Source organism: Balaenoptera ricei, chromosome 5, assembly GCF_028023285.1.
Source record: "Balaenoptera ricei isolate mBalRic1 chromosome 5, mBalRic1.hap2, whole genome shotgun sequence".
Classification (NCBI taxonomy): domain Eukaryota; kingdom Metazoa; phylum Chordata; class Mammalia; order Artiodactyla; family Balaenopteridae; genus Balaenoptera; species Balaenoptera ricei.
The window spans coordinates 103,866,734-103,885,347 of NC_082643.1; the positions used below are offsets into that span (position 1 = coordinate 103,866,734).

General features: G+C 46.1%; 1 protein-coding gene across 1 annotated transcript in view; it reads left to right on the forward strand.

Moving 5' to 3' along the window:
- Positions 1-886: 886 nt before the first annotated feature.
- HS3ST1 (heparan sulfate-glucosamine 3-sulfotransferase 1) overlaps positions 887-18,614 on the forward strand; it is a 30,140-nt gene continuing 12,412 nt past the window's right edge. Inside the window, exon 1 of the mRNA XM_059924178.1 lies at positions 887-1,559. The gene's annotated coding sequence lies outside the window, so the exon portion shown is untranslated. The remainder of the gene's footprint in view (positions 1,560-18,614) is intronic.

Sequence of the window (18,614 nt, forward strand, 5' to 3'; positions counted from 1 at the left end):
AAATAAGACTTGGCCTTGGCCTCCCAGATGCTACGAGCTTTATTAGACAGCCAGATAATGTTGGTCGTTATGTTGTTTTCTATTGTGAAAGGGCACTGGGTAACAGTACGTGAGAAAGGGGTCAATTTCCTACAGCATTCATTACTTAGATGGGAGAGTATTTTTAATCTAAGCAAAGTTAATGAAAGATTTTTTTAAACTTAAAGGACAAATTCGAATTCTTCCAAGTATTTATCTTCCAATATTTAAGATATGGAAGAGCTGCTGAAATTTCATCTAAAATCAATTACTTTGACGCTCATCTGGCATTTTTCTTTCTTTGCTTTTTTCTTTTTTTTTCTTTTTACGTGTTTGCCGATCTGCCTTTGAGGGCGACTTGCTTTGGCTCGGCTAGGCAGGAAGCCCAGCTTCCCCAAGGAGATTCCAACTCCAGGCCCCTGGAAATCTTAAATCTGAAATTGAACTGAAGGCCGGTCTAGTTCTCACACAAAACTTCCCAGCTACAGGAACGCGGGGTAGGGGGCAGGGAGACCTGCTTAATTTCAGAGCTGACATTTGCAATCCTGGTGCACTAGCAAAGGCAGAGCTAAACGCTCTGCGCTCCCCGGGTGAACCGGCACCCGCTCGCGGACGCGAAACCGAAGCTGGAGGGCGTGTTCAATGGCGACACGGAGCGCTCGGGAGCCGGCTCCTCGCGCTGATCCCGGCCCGGGGTGCCCCGCCACTGGCGTCCCGCTTGGGCTGCGGTGTGTGATGATGGCTCCCACTGCTTCCTGGGCGGAGCAGGGAGCGCCGACGCCTAAAGTGGGCACCTGCCGGGAAGGAAACCGGCGGTGCTGACGCACGTGGGAGGAGCGCAGGTGCCGGGGACCTTGCAAGGCTGGAAAGTGGAGGAAGATGCGGGCTCGGGGTTCGGACCTACCTTTCCCTAGCAAGAGTGACGGAGTAGACAGGACTTGCCAGGTCTGCAGCGACGGCAGAGTCACCCAACCCACAACAGGCCCCACCCTCCCGGTAGCGCTGGTCCCCTCCCCAAGCCCCCATCCCCACTCCCCCAGCCTCCCGGGACTAAAACCCGAGGAACTGCCGTGTCAGGTGGGCGGGACTGACTCTTTCAATACCTATCGGCGGGAGTCCTCAGCCCAGCCCCGCCGCCCCGAGCGCTAAGTAGCTAGCCGGTCACCGAGCGGACCCGACTCGGGGCAGCACCCGAGCGGGCCAGGCAGTAGTGGGCGCTCGCGATCCTCCTCTGCCCGACGCGCTCTCCCTCAGCACCCGGCCTCCTCCGTCCCCTCCTCCCTCTCCGGCTCCTCCTCCTGCTCCTCCCCTCCTCGGGTCTGATAGCCTAGCCTCGCGCCTGCAAAGTCCCCGGCTCGCGGGCAGCCACGAACCTCCGCCACTGCCGGGTCTCAGTGGGTGCCTGCGCCCGTGCCTCACCCGCCTGCCCAGGTCGTCCCGAGGCTCGCTCCGCCGGCCGCCGGTGCTCCACGGCGCTGCCCATGGCCAAGCCCGAGAGCCGACTTCGGGCGCCAGACCGGCTGGAAGGTGGCGCGGCTCAGGTGAGTGAGGAGCGCGCGAGGCGAGGGCCGTCAGTCTGGGGAGTGGCGAGAGCAGGGGCCGTCGAGGTGCCCTGACCTGGCAGCCCGGACTTAGGGCAAGAGCAGAGCCCAAGGTGAGTTGAGGCTGGAGCAAGTGGAGTGTACATTGGGGGGAAAAGGAAGGAGAGGCCAGAGGTTTTCCCATCCTCCTAACCTCCTGACTTGGTCCCTCAACTGTGCAAGTCTTCAGGGACTGGTTTTTACAGGCAGGTATCCGGGTTTCTGATTTGGTGGATTGGATTCTTTTTTCCCCCTTACTCCCTAGCAGAGTCAGGAGGTTGGCTCCTGCCCGAGGCTTCTCTCTAGGACCGACCGTGAGGGGTAGCAGGAGCGCAAATCGCAGCGGAGCCCGGGTACCACTCTGGCTGAGAAGTTGGGGCGCGGATACAGTCAGCAAAAAGTCAGTCTGTTGAGGGAGCGTCCAGGGTGGGGAAACCTTGGTCTGGTGTGCTTTTGGAGCGGAGCGGAGATGGGGCGTTTCGCGAGGGGCGGGGATGACCGGGAGCAGAGAGGTCGAGGCGACCGACAGTTACGTGCCCTTTTCCCCTAATGCCGATTATGCACGGTTCTGATTTTTCGTGTTACTTTCTACTCTTTTTTTTTTTTTTTTTCCCTGCATCTGTTTCTATTTCGAGCACCTTGGGTGGTGACGGCAGATGAAGGTGAGGGGAGGAGGGGCGCCAACCCGCGGTGGGAACGCGTAGAACCCGGCTCAGAACCAGGGGCACACTCGCGGAGCCTGGTGTCTCCAGGTGCGCCCTCCGAGCCAGGCGGCCGACCGCGCGCTGCTCCCCCTTCTGTGCCGGGAGCCGGAGGGCCGCTTCCTGAGCCGGCAAAAAAAAAAAAAAAATGGGATGGAGAAGCGAGCGGGGGCAAGAGCTGGGATGCAGCGCGCGGGGTGTGAGGTGTGCTCTGCTCCGCGGACGTTTGCCGGCTCTGTGAGTCTTCCATCTCATCCCCTCCGCCGGGCGGGAGTCCACGCTTCCTCGCACTCCCAGGCCCCTCTCTCGGGAGGGGATTGCATCCCTCTTCCTCCGCCCTCCACTTTGCAGGACCAGTTGTATCCGTTCCTTGTCTTGCGCGAGTCTCGCTCCTCCCCCCAGCGTTGTCCACCGGCTATTTTTATCCACTACTTGTACAGAGATGCTTTTGGGGGGGTTCTGGGGAGGCGACTCCGAATCTACTGTCTTCTCGCTGCGCTCCCCGAAGCGGTCCCCTGCTAGCAGGGAGCAGCCGCGCGGAGCAGCCAAGGGATGAATGAGGATGGAGTGCGCCCCACTCCTCCTTCTGCAGCCTGAGCTCTCGAAGCCCCGGCACCACCGGCTCGGCTGCTCCGCCCGCCGCTCGCTGCGGGAGCCGATCCCCGGAGAGTTCCTTAGGGCCCGGGCGCAGGTGCTTGACCGACTTTAGTGGCCACAGCCCTTTTACATGCAGGATCCTTTGGGTCCTACACGGGCGTTCTCGCCTTGCTGCAAAATCTTACCTTATTTTGTTGAAATGTAATTACCAAGTTCCACTCAAGTGTTAATTTCAGGAATTTCATGTTAAAAGAAAAAGGAGGGGGAGATAACCCAACTTCTGCCTCCCTGCATTTCTGAAGCCCATTCTTTGGCGTTCGGAATTATTGTTGCCTTCCGCTTTCTCAGTAACGATTGGGTGCGATTCGAATAAGCGTGACCCAGTGAAATTCCAGGAGATGGACGCTTCTGCTACAAATCCCCACGTTACTCTTTGTGTTTCCAGTGCTTAGATTTTTTTTTTCCCCTCCCATAGGATTGTAGAAGTAACATTGAAATGGACCATTGTGTTACATAAGGTTTCTCCAGCGCTAGGCAGAGAAAGATCAGCTTCTCAAGGAGCTTTTCAGGGCTTCAGCGGGTCCTTTCTAACTCTTTCAGCCGAGTTTGACTGGGATCAGCAACTTCGTGACTAAGCACTCTTAAGTCGAAGCAGTTAATTACGGAGGTAACATCCAGTGAGGATCCCTTACGGAGGCATATTGAGCGGTGTTTCCGGGCTAGAGATCCAGGCTGAAGCTGCGGGCTGTTCAGGGCACCGTAGCTTTAAGATGGGAAATTCTTTGCTCGGGAAACTGGTGAGAAAGTGCTACCTTGAACTTGCAAAGGGCATCAGGAAAAGTCCATGGTTCTTAGCTGTGTTGTGGTGTGCTTTGTGTGAAATTTCAAGTCCTCCACTTTGCAGATGTTCAGGAACCCTTGTACTCCACAATATAATTGGGGATGCACTTTTGTTGTGAAAAGAAGAAATCCTCTTACTGGAAAAGTCTGGAGTGCTCCTTGAAGGGAAACACAAAGTGGAAGCTTTTCTTATCTTGAACTAAAATTTGATGGCGAATAGAAAGGGGCTAGGGATGTGGACTGGCTGATGTAAAATTGCTTGATGGGTAAACAGTGCCTTTCCCAGAACAGGGCATCTACCCAGGGTGGCCCATACCCACAGGGAGTACAGAGTCATGTTCTCTCTATTGAGGCCAGTTTGGAGAGAGGGACAGTAAAAGGTAATGATGTCCTGATGGAACTGAGCCTGTTTTCAGGGTCACAGCTGAGAATCCAGGTTCCAGGGCACGCTTCTAAGCCAGGGTCCTTGTGTGAGAGACAGTCTTGGAGGAGTAAAGGCCTGTAGCAACTTTGGAGAGTAGCAACCTTCTAGCTGCTCTGTGGGAAATGCAGTAACTTTCCAGCTGGTGTTGGAAAAGATCTGGGTTTTTCCCCATCACTTTGATGTAAGTATCTTCCTTCAACCTCACTAACGACCCAGTGCTTCTTAGCAAGGCCCACGTTTTCCAGTGGGGAATGGCAAGAGTGCTAGCTGAATTTGGAGCCAGCTTCTTGCCCCAGGACCCTAAGCAAATTATTTTTTACTCTCTGAGCCTCAGATTTTTCCTCTGCAAAATAGAGACTGAAAGATTATGAGAAAGAGAGAAATGTATGTGAAGAGCATTCGGGCAGTTCTCAGACACTGGTGAAAAATGCACAAGGTTACTTAATTTGCTTTTCCTGCCAATTTCATTTGGTCTATTTTAATGCTAAATTTAATTATAGTTTGTGAATGTCTGTGTGAATTACATATGCTAAACATTAAATGAGGGAGAGGATTTCATATAATGGACCACTATCTCCTTGTGATTAAGCCACCTGAAATTCACCAGCATCAGGGCTCCTGGCTTTTGAGAACAATTAGTTTCTTGTTTGTAGAACCAGAGTTAAATTTTTGAGTTTTTTTTTTTTTTTTTTTTTTAGCTTAATGCATTTCCTATGTCTTCAGGAAATATATGTTTCAGGAAGGGCCCTGATATTGATTAACCAAAAAAGGAGGAACTTGCAGATGAGTGTATCAGTTGGGGAAAAGTGATACATGATCAGTTTCAGGAGATGACCTGGGTTTCCCTTGTCTACCTCTGTCATCAGCATAAAGTGTCTCTCTATTGCATTTTGGTGTTCAAAATTTGTCCCCAGGACCTAGCTAAGTGGCTAATACATGCTCGATAACTATTTTCGAAGTGAGTGAATGAACGATTGAACTGAATCTTCACAGCAACCCTGTGCTGTACATAGGCAGATGGCATCATTTCTGTTTTAAAGATTTGGAATCTGCTGATTAGAGAAGTTAATTAATTTTCTGAGGGTACAAAGGATTCCAGATTGGAGTTCAGGTCTGTCTGTTCTCATTCCATTCCGCTGTACTGCCTGTGTTGCCCTCTTTCTCCCATCATCACTTAAAATCTCCTCCTAATCCATAGTGGACTTCTGCATTTTGGAAGCTTCCCAGCAACCAAACACCCTTCTTATTCAGGGGGTACCACCCTCCCCTCATGGAGGGACTTTTCCATGGGGGGGGAGGGGCTCTTCCTCTGTGTCCACATCTCTGTGCCTTGAACTGGGGCTCAGCTGGATGATCCCACCTGAGACTTGGAATCTCGAGGGACTAACTAAAGGACAAAAGGACAATTGAGCGTTTATTTATGACCGTGGGTCATGAATCAAATGGTGTCAGCGGCAGCCTCAATGTCACAGGATGTCCCAGGGATGCCATTCCTATGGCATTATCTTGACGCTCCCTGGTGCCAGGTTCCCTCCATTCCTTTTCATTTCCAAGCCTGGCTTTTCAGCTTCTCATTAATTCCTAGAGGTAACTCATAGTCTTCAAGTAAATTCTTTCTCTGTTTGATTTAGCCAGAATTGTAACCAGCTGATGCTCAGCCGTTCACAGTTTGTCTTCAGGCCTGCCTCTGGCATGAAGCATTCTCAGCTTCCTCTACCCACAGGGAATTAAGCTCATAGCTTTTTCAGGCCGTTAGAATAATATTTACTGGGCCATAGTTTGTCAGTTGTTATGTGATACCACCAGAGTTCTGGAAAAATGAATACATTATTCTTCCAAGAAATAGCGTAAACATAACTGAAATAGATCCCAGTGGGCATCTTTTCTTTTCTTTCTTTTTTTTTTTTCCATGTTACATGCTTTTTGGTAACTTTCCAGCAGGGGTCGCTCACTCAAATGCCTTCAGCAGCCAGGCAAGGAACAGCCTGAGCAAAACAGGCCTGGGAACAATCAGGGTAAGGGGGGTGGGGGGCTGCAGCTCTCACCCAGCACACAAGTTGGGACCTCAGGCCCTGTCTTGCCACATCTGATTTTTTTTTTTCCAAGATAGGCTGCAAGTTCACAATTTTATGTAGAATCTACTGACTTTTAAGTACCAGCTGCTAATTCAAAACAATCCTATGGGTAGGTCTCCTCATCTGTATCCCACAGGCCTCCAATTTATGGCCTCTGGGTTCCAGGGATAGAAAAGAAATTGGTTGGAATATGAGGCTAAGTAAAATCAGTTCTTGGGAGTATTGAGGCAAGGGTACGCTGGGAGTGTAGTGTAGACAGTGCTCCAGTGAGTTAAATTTCATGTCTACAGAATTTGTGTTTGCGGTATTCCTTTTCCTTGTCCTGTAAGCAGTTACACCAATTGCATTTATCCCTTTAACATATGTTTATTGAGTTCCAATCATGTACCAAGAGTTGTTCTTCTCACTGGTGACACAGTAGGGAATAAAACAGAGGGAAAGCCTTGCCCTTCTGCTTGTCTTCTAGTGGAAGAGACAGGTAAAAGCAAGATGGGTAAGGACAATCCTAGATTAGATCGAGATGTGCTAAGAATAAAACTAAATCAGAGGAAGTGTAAGGGTGCTGGGGTAAAACCTTCGGCAGCGGGGGCAGGAATCTCCAAGTTCAGTCTCTGACTCAGCATAACCAAAGTCAAGTTTCACTGTCGGAAAAAAAAGATTTTGGGGTGTGGGAATTTGGACCCTGGATTATATTCTGGGAGTTGCTACTGTGGGTAAACCCCTAATAACAGACTGTTATCTTAATTTTAATGAAATCAACTATTGAGCCCATTCATTGAGTGTCCAGCAGGTGCCGGGCACTGGATTAGGTGCTACAATCCACTAACAGACAAAACCAAACAAGGGACGGTCCTCAAGGAAATTGTAGACCAGAATGGAAGACATGAATAAATGATAGCAAAAGAGTAGATGGCTAAAGTGAGCAAGGAGGGTGGAAAGGGTGTCATAACTATTGAGTTTTGACATTCAGAATGCTGGCATTCAGCATCTTTTTAATGGAGCATCTGATATGTGTCAGGAACAGTTTAGGTCTGTGCTTCTCAACCTATTTGAATCCTGGACCCCATCATCAGTAAAGATTTTTTTAAAGCTTTTTTTACCTGGCCATGACATTTTGTGTTATTACCAAATTTCATTTTGTGTCAAGAAAACAAAGTATTTAAAAAATCTGTTCTAAGATTTTTGAAACTCTAGTACACCCTCTCCCCAGTCGGCCCAGCCATTAATAGTGACTGTTGTTGCCAGGGCAGTTGTGCAGAAAATTTAAAAAATAGTTCTTGTTCTTGAGGAACTTACAGTTTAGTATGGCAGTCAGATAAATTAGCATTTTTTTTTTTTTTCACATATGAGCTGAGAAATGCATCCTGTTTGAGCCTTTGCCTGTGTCATCAGGTAAGCCTGTACCTTGAGAACACCTTTACAATCAACCTATTTATTTCTTTCATTGCAGTACCCTCTCCCACAGCATGGTTTTGTAGCCATAATGTTTATCTGGAGTCCTCTCATTACTTCATTGGTTCACTTGCTCACTATCTCTCACGCCCCCATCAGAATATGCACCCTGTGTGAGCAGGCATCTGGAGGTACAGGCTTGTTTCTCCCACCAGCTTCCAGAACAGTGTGTCTGGTTCCAAGTAGTTGCTCAGAAAAGAAACAAGAGGCAACATTTCTGCCTGGGGGAATTAGGAAAGGCTTCATGGGGGAAAGAGAGAGGCTTGCAGAGAAAAGCCAAAGAACGATGATGATACAAGATAATCAAAATATGGCCCCAAGCCCTAGGTGCGATCTCATTTGTCGGTTTTAGGGATTCCCAGTGTGGTCAGCCCAGGTGAAGAGCTGATATGCTAAACACAAACCCTTCCCTGATTAGATCCTGGCAGCTCCAAAGCACTCTGGCATGAAAAGAATGAAAATGATTAAAAAGGACGGGAAAAAAATGGAAAAAAAAAGAGTGAAAACGATAACTGTTTACTTCCATCTAGTACGTTAATACCCACTGTCTCCTTTTTCTTCTGTACCCAGTCCTTCAAGGGAGACAGGGAGCTCTTAGCATCTTCATTTCGTATTTAAGGAAACCAAGGTCCAGAAGTGAAGCGACTTTCCTTAGATCCTCAGAACGAAGGCAGCAGACCCTGGATCCAGGGCTGTGCTTCTCCGCCTGCAGTGAGCAGATCGCTCAAGGTGGAGATTGGTTAAACCCCTGGAGGACTGAGTTTTCTATAAGCGGAGAAATATATTTAGATTTCAAACATTCACGTCTCCTTTGATTCGTTAAGAACTTCCATTTCAGCACTTTCTGAGATGCGTTTTGTGTCTTGTTGAATTTCCCCTAGAATTCTGCAGATTAGGTACACCCTGCAATAGGGTTGCTTTATGTAAATGTCTTCACTCTTTAGTTTAGGAGAGTAAATCAGAGTCCTGCATCAGCAGTTAAAATACAGTGGGAGAAAGGTGATTGCAGACGCAGCTGAAATGAAAAGGCATGCTCTTCTAGCTGTGCTCGGAAAAATACATACTCAAGTGGCATGGAGTGAAAGCAGGCTGGCACTGTCTCTGGAAAACTCACTTGCACTTGATGTAAATTACGTCTTCAACCAGATTTTTCCGCAGTGTCCCGGATAGGAAGGACAGAAAAGGTGTCAATTACAGGCTTCTGGGATTAGATTTCGGAGTTATTCTTGAGGTGGAAACAGCATCGCGTTTGAAGTCATGTCTGTTGGCATTTCTGATCCCCTCCTTACTGATTGTATCACCCTGAGAAATAGACAGTTTTTCTGGGTCTCAGATTTTTCAACATTCTAATGAGGATTGAAAGAGATTGCCCATATCAAATGCCTAGCGTAGTGCTCAAGAAAACTTATATTCTTCTTATGCAGAGTTGCCTGATTTAACAAATAAAAATACAGGACACCCAGTTAAATTTTAATTTCAGATAAACAGCATATACTGTTTTAGTATAGGTATATCCCAGATACTCAATATTAAGACATGATTGATTGTTTTTTCTGAAATTTAAATTTAACCGGAAGTCCTATATTTTATTAAGCATCTCTATTCTTGCAGTGACAGTTCTGGGTGATGCCTTTGGTGAACGTTCTAGAGCTGGAGGCAGTTACAGAGAGGAGAATACAGTAATTTGGAGGTGAAATGACTTAGCCAGGGGTCCAAGGAGAGCAGGAAGGGCTGTTTTCTCTGATGAGCTTAGCAACAGATTAAACCAAGGCAAGCTTACCTGTTTGCTAAAAGAAGCAGAAGAATTGTGGACAAGTCAGATCTCTGAGTGCATTTAATAAGTTAGTCGGATATCTCCCATGCATGCACCAGATTATTCCCAATACCCTTTGGGAAGAAGGTATTTTAATCCCATGAGGCTACCAGGGGAGCATTCAGTCCGCTAACACAGCACATTATTCAACAATATTGCTCCGAGCTCATTTACTGCAGGGCTGGAGTTGGAACTACGAGGCACACACAAGGGTTCCACTGAGTACACTGAAGGAATACTTTGTGCTTTGAAAACTCACACCTGCAATTTCTCCCTCATCAAATGAATCCAAAGCTCATAAAACAGCGAGAGGGCCTTTCAGACCCGCTCCTCCCAAGTAGATGAACTCAGGTTACGAATTGAGTCCGAGATCTCCCCAGGACTGCTGGAATATGTTGTTCTGAGGATGGCCGTGAAAATGTGTTTCCATTTCAGGTAATAACCTGCTGGGGAACTCAATAAACAAGACTTTGGCTGCCGGTAGACTTTTCCCAAGCAGGATTTAATGCTTTCTTCTATAGTGAGATACAGCTCATGCCAAAATAATCAGTTTCTGTTGCATCTGATATTACTAACTCCTCATTTAACCTGAGCTGCTTACTAGCATTATGTTTATACGGAATATGGACCAGAAAGAAGGCAAAGCGGCATGGTGGTGAGGATGTAGTCTTAATCAGCCAGAGAGATCTGGTTAGATCTACTTTGCTACTTCTTGGCCATGCAGTAGGAGGTGTTACTTCCCCTCCCTTAAGCCTCAGTCTCCTCATCTTCAAAATGGGCATAATTAAAATTATAACAGAGGATTGCTTAGTGCACATTAAACCAAATAAGTAGTGTCAAGCATTTACATGGTGCCTGGCTCATAGTCAGCTTTTTAAAAAATGTTATTAATAAGACGACAAAAGAAAGCAGTGTAGACCTTGAGACTGCAAACTCAATGTCATGTCACAGAGACCATGGACTGAATCTCATGCATCATATTCCTGGGAGACTCTCTGAGTCTTTTGCCCTTTGTTTCTTTAGTCTTAATTTATATAATCCGTACAAATCTTATTATTTCATTTTCTGGGCCAATAGCTTAGAAGCAGTAATGTAGAAGAGGTATTACTGTTAGGGGAAGACACAAAGCACAGAGAGAGAAAGGGAGGGAGCAAGAACCTGGGGAAGAGGGAGGGAAGAGAAGAGAAGGGAGAGAAGCAGGGCAGAAAAGGATTGTAAGAAGACAGGATTTGAAGCCCAGGGAAGTGCAGTGACATCTTGTAAAAGTAAGTCCCTGGTTAAATCCCGTCCCGATGCAGTCATTTAAGTAAATACCACTCCCTCTCCCTCTCCCAAGGCTTCTCAGGACCCCAGCTTAATACCCATGACCTTGAGGGACGGACGCAAGAACTGTAATGGTGAAACTGTAAAGAATGTGGAACGTGATGGAAATAGAGAAACTGGAACCTTTTCCCCCTGCTCTGTAACAGCATAAAGTCCTAGATGACAACTGAACCCAAGGGAACCCAGTGACATTGTGTGGAGGGAACAGCCACTGTGCCCCTCTTGGTCCTCCTCTTGCTGCGAGGGGTGGGTCTGTTATTTTGGGTTTAGTTTTACATTTCCATTCATTAAACATGGACTCTTATTAGAGAGAGTTTCAGGGTGGCATCTCTCCTGCCCCTATTTCTCCCTGTGAAATGGTTCCCTCCCTTCTGATCTTTAAGCACTTTCCACACCACACATCAGAGGAACTGACGTTTTCTTGGAGGACAGGTCTGCCCTCCTCAGTTGTTCAGCCAGGTGGGAGCATCCTTGGGGCCAGAGCACTTTGGAGGTCACAAAAAAGAACTGCCCCTGCTCCAGAAGGTAGTGTATTATCTGAGGTGTTTGACATCGGGGAAAATGATTTTGTTGTTCCCAGCATCGGTTGCCTTGTTAAATGGAATTATACTTCTTCATGGACTTTTTGCTGCTAGAATCACATTTGATAACATATGTGAAACACTGATTTGAGAGTCTGGTACCAAGGAAGTGTGTATAATGCAGCACTTAGTAGTGATCATTAGCTCTTCTTGCTGGTAAGCCTGATTTTGTGTGAAAAGCAGATCAAGAACGTTGGTAAGACTCTAGCTGTGTATTGCCTTCTTGATCCCTTTCCAGGTGGTGAGAAGCCCATGGTGCCCCCAGCAGCCTCGCTCATCCCTTTGCTCTAACATAGGAAGGGAGGAAGGTTGGAGAACTCTTTTAATCGGGGAAGGAAACCTTTCTCAAAAGCCTGCGGAAGATTCCCCGGTAGGTCCCATTAGCCAAAAATTTGCCCACAGGCCAGCATTACAGAAGGAGAAACTAAGGCACAGACATTTGAAACTGTGGAAGAGGCCAATTAATCGAATATGGTCATCCTGAATTGATCCCTCTTGCCTTTGAGCAACTATTACATTTATGTTTGTATCTTGCAATTGGCAATGGATCCTGCTCCGCTTCATAACATCTCATATTTCTTCAGCTGAAATACAAATCCTGTGTTCTCCGGGTTATGCTTTTCTTTCCCTCCCCAGCTCCATAACTTTTACAACCGTTTGCATCTGCAGTATTTCTCTATGTTAATTTCTCCAGCCCTGACCTGACCAATCTTTGCAAAACACAAATATAATCAGGTCCCTGCCCTGTCCTTTGGGGAAGAATGTCCCATGGAGCCCCATGATTTACCGTATTAGTGTTTGAGTGCAGGACACTTAAACATAGATGAGATCTCGGCCCATCCATGTTGCTACATCACAGCATCCCTTTGGGCAAGGTAATCGTCTCTCTAAACCTCACATACTCTGTGATTTTTAATTATGGATTTTTTCATACACTTACTTAATGTTTAATCTGTTCCCAAGAAATAACTGTTGACTAAAAAAACCTAAGAACCCAATATATTCTGTTTTTAATTCTGATTTGTCAGGATTAAATGTGGTGGTGCATAGGGAACATTTAATGCCCAGAGTGGGTGCTCAAAACCTAGCTTTTCTTTTGCTGTTTTGGTTTTTTTAAAAATATAATACAAGTAATGATGCAATTCAAGTCCTGCAGCATGGCATTCACATTCTAATCTTTCAAGCCTTGTCCCTCACCATCCTCTGATCTGACACACACCTTGTGTTCTGACCACAGGACTGCCCATTGTTTCCCCAGATAAATCAGGAACGTGGATATTCCACCCTTTGCCCATGCTGTTCCCTCTGACAGCCTCCCCCCTTTTTTAAAAATTTATTTATTTGTTTATTTTTGGCTGTGTTGGGTCTTCGTTGCTGCATGCGGGCTTTCTCTAGTTGCAGCGAGCGGGGGCTACTCTGTTGCAGTGCGCGGGCTTCTCATTGCAGTGGCTTCTCTTGTTGCAGAGCATGGTCTCTAGGCACGTGGGCTTTAGTAGTTGTGGCACACGGGCTCAGTAGTTGTGGCTCGTGGGCTCTAGAGCGCAGGCTCAGTAGTTGTGGCTCGTGGACTCTGGAGTGCAGGCTCAGTAGTTGTGGCGCACGGGCTTAGTTGCTCCATGGCATGTGGGATCTTCTCGGACCGGGGCTCGAACCCGTGTCCCCTGCATTGGCAGGCGGATTCTTAACCACTGTGCCACCAGGGAAGCCCTTCCCCCTTTTTTATTAGCTCCAGGCTCTGTCCTTCCCTTAGGTCTGTCCTGGATGCTCTCCAACCACCACCCCCCAGCTCCATCCATAATAAATAACGTGCATGTGGCAGTTGCATGTGGCAGCTCTGCGGCTCTCTCTCTCCCATGCACAGGGTAGGGTTGCATTTTTGCTATCTGAAGATCAGATGGCCTTGTGACTTGTTGTGGGCAGTGAAAGTAAGAGGAAGCGAAGTGTCACTTCCTGGAGCTTGAAGGGCCAGCTGAGGCTCTGTGCATTTTCTCCCCACTCTGGCGTGATGGCCTGCACTGTCTTTCTAGGTCTCTGAGAGCCTCAAGTGGGCAGAGTCCTGCCACCAACCTGAGTGGGACAAGCCGCCGAGGGAGGAGGCACTGAGATGTGGGGTCGATTCTCAGTTCTCCTGGCTCCTTCTGGCGCCGTGACGTTGCTGTGATTGCTGTGGGCTTCACCGCATCCCTCAGGAAACAGCTGCCCCCAGAGAGCAGGATAAACCACTGCTCTTAGAGCTCTGCACCCGCTCCTGCCTGCTCCCTGATCTCAGTGCAGGATTGCTCAACAGAATGTGCCGCTGGGAAGTGAAAGTACCGTTATCATAAACAGAAACATCAGTCTTTGAGAGAAGCCTGATGTTTTAGTTCAGATTTTTTGAGCTCAGATAGGCAGCTGTCCTTAGTGACCCACCAAGGAATGAAAGTGACCCCAGAAAATGTCCTCTGGGTAAAGTGAGTGCCGCCCGGCGCTCTGTCCTTTCCCTAGCCCTCTCACTGCAAGCAGCCCTGTGTGCATAAGCCTTCCCCTAGCCTGGGAGGCCCCTGTCCCAGGGAAGGCTCTACACTGTTTAGTCTTGAAAGTGGAGCCGGCCTTGGCCTTGCTCTGATCCCAGCCACGCTTCCTCCATCACACAAATTCCAGCAGATGCAGCAGAAGGGCTCGGGGTTGGCATGGAGCCATTAGTGACGATTCTGATTACACAAGCCACCGGGCCCTGCTGATTTAAACAATCTCATGTGTTCAGGATTGCCTTCACCTGCTGCCTTTTCTTACTTAAATAGTTCTTTACGGTCCTCTGCAAAGATGGTGCAAAGGGTAATTAGCTCATAATTGTTGTCCTTTAAAAACATTAGATTGAGCCACTCTGTGCTTTTCATTCTGCTGTTTTCTTTGTCATCTATCTCTCTCTGCATAGCTCTCAATACTCAAAATTTTCCACTTTTTCCTAAGAATGCTTTTCCTTGTCAATTTTTGGAATGTTGCAATTCCTTTCTTTACTTACAACAATTATTGAGCAGCCTAGTTATAAAAATCTGAATTTTCATTGCTATTATTGTCCTTTTATTTTTCTCTTCAAGCTAATTCATCATACTACTGTTGATTGAACTAATTTTATTGAACTCCTATGTATTGAGGGTCTAACCCTGTGTCAGGTGGACTAAGGTATTTTTCTGCAATATCTCATTTAATTCTTATAGCTACTCAACATGGTAGGAAGCATACCCTATCTTTGGATGGGAAAAAATAAGACCCAGGGAGGCATGTAGCTTTTCCGTGATCAAATAACTAAGCCAGGATTTAAACCCCGGCAGATATCAACTCACTTGCTTTGATCTTCCCACACTGTTCTATTTATTTCTCTATTTTTCTGTTTATATACTTTACCCTGGATGTCAGTTAAAAGCGGTGAGCTTGGCTTTTGTCCTCATCAGACCTCTGAATGTTTCTTAGGTATTTTTTCACGAAGCATGTCACAAACTTCCCCTTCCTGGCCTCCTTTAAGTTGCTAAAATAGTGTCTACCCCAGAGTCTCCTCCATCTCATTGGGCTGTAAGTATATATTTCCACATCCATCTTTCCCCTTCCACAGTGGTCTCCTGGAGGCTGAGGGGGGGACCTGTCTCCTTCCTGTATCCCTGGGCAATGCCCGGAAGGGACCTGCCCTCAGGAGGCCTGGTGTCTGTGTCCTGAGCCAATCACATAGACTCCTGGGTGTGGTGTCTGAGGGAAGAAGGAGAGTAATATGTGTAAGAAGAAATCTTCTTGAAATCTAATTTAGTGACTCACACTAAATGTCTTTCTCCCTATGACTCTAAACATTTGAAGGAGACTTGTGGAAAGCCAAACCATAAACTTCAGCACAATCTTCAAAACCTCATTTAATTTGAACCCTTGGGCTTTGGCCAAGCCCCTCCTTTTCCCTGGCATGTTGGACACCAATGCTAGTTTGAGTTTGGTCCTAATCTGGAGTACAAAGCCAGGCCTGCATGTTCCTACCAGCTGATGGGGGAATGAAGGTAGTTGTCAAAGTGGGAAAGCAATGTGGCTCAATGATCAAGGGGGACACAGTCAGATTTTTTCTTTGACAACTTTGGAAACATTGTCATGGAAGCATCACATGGGCAGGACCTCAAGACACGTGTTAGCTTCGTTAGTGCATTGATAGCCTTGAGAGGGTGTGAAAGTTGCAAAAGTCTTGAAAACTTAGTTCATCATTGGACCTATCTCTCTCTCTCTCTCTCCCTCTCTCCCCCCCCCCCCCCACCACACACACAATTTTATGCAGCAGATTCCTTTCAGAAGGAACTGGAATGGGGAATCCCATGGATGAGCCCTACTGAAGTTCCGTCAAATCTAATCAACACCAGAAAACAAAGAGCAATGTAGAAAATCACATGAAGACCTCTGTTTGTTCACTCCCTCTTCCAATGCCTTTGCTTTTTCCTTCTTGTTCACTAAGAATTGGAGAAAGAAATACAGTTATTGGGACATGATAACTCATTCCCACCCCACTTTCCATCTTTGATTTTGAAACACAAAACAAACTATTTCTAAATGTAACTCTGTTACAATTCTTCTCATCTCTTGACACATTAATAAGACCAAAATAATTTGATGTGTGATGTATGTCTACCCATTATTGTTATCTATGAATCTTTCTGCTAATAAGCAGCATATCTGTAGCCATCTCTCAGCCCTAACCTTAGTGCAGTCATCACAGATTTTGCCTCCTCTCCCTCCATTTGCCTCCCAGTACACCCTACACCCCTGCGTGTACCTGAGTTATTTGAGGGAAGGAACAGGATGCAAGCTGTATCTCCAATTCCCCAGTGCCTGATACACAACAAGTCTATTTAGGGCTTGGCTGAATTGTGGCTACGCTGAGCAGGCTGATAATTGGGTTTTTACACGTCCAACTATTCTTCAAAAGTTGCATCTTCATTTATTTAGGGAGAGACTGAATGTTATGTGTGGTCAGAACCAAGAAAATGGACCCCTGTGGCAGCCCTCAGCCCTTTCCTGTTGTCTTAAGCAATTTTGCTCACTCCCAAACTTACATCCCTCTCTTACACAAGCAAAAGCCCTAGAGTCCACTGCTTCTATCCAGCCTAGAAGGTCCTGAAGCTGACCCTTTGGAGTTGGGTGTGGGGAAGGCTTATCTCACCACACACAACCCCTCAGCCCCTACCCCAGCCTGAAGGGCTTGGTTTAATTGTATATCTTCTAATCACTGAGAAGCCTTTTATATAATGCTATTTTTCTTCATCTTGTTTTGTTCTGGTGGTGACTAAGCATCCTTTGGAGATGGTTCTCTAATCTAGCTGATCCACCTCTTAATCAGGTGATACGTTCAATTAATATTTGTTAAATGAACGCTGAATACGATCTGAATAGAACCAGAGCAGCAGGTAGTTTGGGAGACCCTACCCAAGGGGACAGTCTTTCCTGCTAGAAGCTGTATTATTTTCCCTTATATCAAAAGGACTTTAGCAGTGTAGAAATTCAAGACATGTTGCTACCTTTAACCCATGAAATTTTAGACTGATGCCAAGTGACAAAACTTTATGATTTATTTTTAACAGTAATTGTTTTGTTTGGAATTTTGGATAATAGTATCTTTTTTTTTAACATCTTTATTGAAGTATAATTGCTTTACAATGGTGTGTTAGTTTCTGCTTTATAACAAAGTGAATCAGTTATACATATACATATGTTCCCATATCTCTTCCCTCTTGCGTCTCCCTCCCTCCCACCCTCCCTATCCCACCCCTCTAGGTGGTCACAAAGCACCGAGCTGATCTCCCTGTGCTATGCGGCTGCTTCCCACTAGCTATCTATTTTACGTTTGGTAGAGTATATATGTCCATGCCACTCTCTCACTTTGTCACAGCTTACCCTTCCCCCTCCCCATATCCTCAAGTCCATTCTCTAGTAGGTCTGTGTCTTTATTCCTGTCTTGCCCCTAGGGGATAATAGTATCTTGCTTTGATAGTCAAGAATGTTTCTTAATTCTCTAAAGCCTTTGCATTGTAGATAGGTAGAAGAGGGCGGATGTTCTTAGCATTTGTGGGCCCATTGTTTCCTTTTGTAAAAGAGGCTTAGAGTATTTCTTTGTCTTGGGCCAAGGTCACACAGAAGTCAGGACAGAACTTGGGACTAGACCCCAGCTCCTGACGCCAGCTCAGCACCACGCTCACTCTTGTGCACTGGTCCTTTCAAGCAAAGGTGACTTTGTGGAGATGCATTTTATCTGCCTGAAATGATCGATGTTAGCAATATTGACTACCTGAATAAGACCTTTATCAGCCACTACGGTGGAAATTCCTGCCAGGGCTGATGATGACATTTGGTGAGGGTTTTCTATATGCCAGGCCCTCTTCTTAGCACTCATGTAGTAAATATCTCCTTTAAGCCTCATGACAATCCTACAAAATTAATACTGTAACCATCCCTACATTTCAGGTAAAAAAAAAAAAAAAAAAAAAAAACGAAGCACACAGAGAACACGTAACTTGCTCTTGGTCACACAGAGGAAGTAAGGGATGGAGATGGGATTCAAACCCACACTGTTAACCACCAGCCTGCCCCCTCTGAGCTCTTGTAATTCATCTTAGGATTCCTGAATGTCTCCCTCAGATGCCAGATCGTTTCAAATATGTTATTTAAGTAATAATAAATTGAAAATATTTTAAAAGAAGAAACCATAAATCACTCTGCAGCAACATTCAGAAAGAATAAATGACCAGGCTGACGATGATTGAAATTATTGTAGAGTGTTATATTTAATCTGAAGATACTGAAAATATAACGAGATAACAAGAGATCACAGAGAAGCTTGTGTCTAGTGCAAGGTCTTTTCAATAGATTAAATGGCATTTAAAGATTTCAAGATGACTGAGATAATAAGGTAGGTGTTTCCTGTTTAAAGTAAATTCATTATAGATAAGTTCAAGCTCAAATCAGAGGCAAATGAGACACTAATTCATTTTGTAAAACCTGAAACTTAAGAATAAAGGAATATTTAACTTAGTGTTTTTAAAAAATTTTTAAGGGATGAACAGAAATCACAGCCCTATGTGTATGCGGGGGGTGGAGGAAAAATCCATGCACCACCATGGCTGTATTCAGTGCTGTTACAGGAACAGCAGCAATTTAATTCAAAAAAGGAAAAAAAACAAAAATACAGACAATGTAAAATCAAAACCAGCCA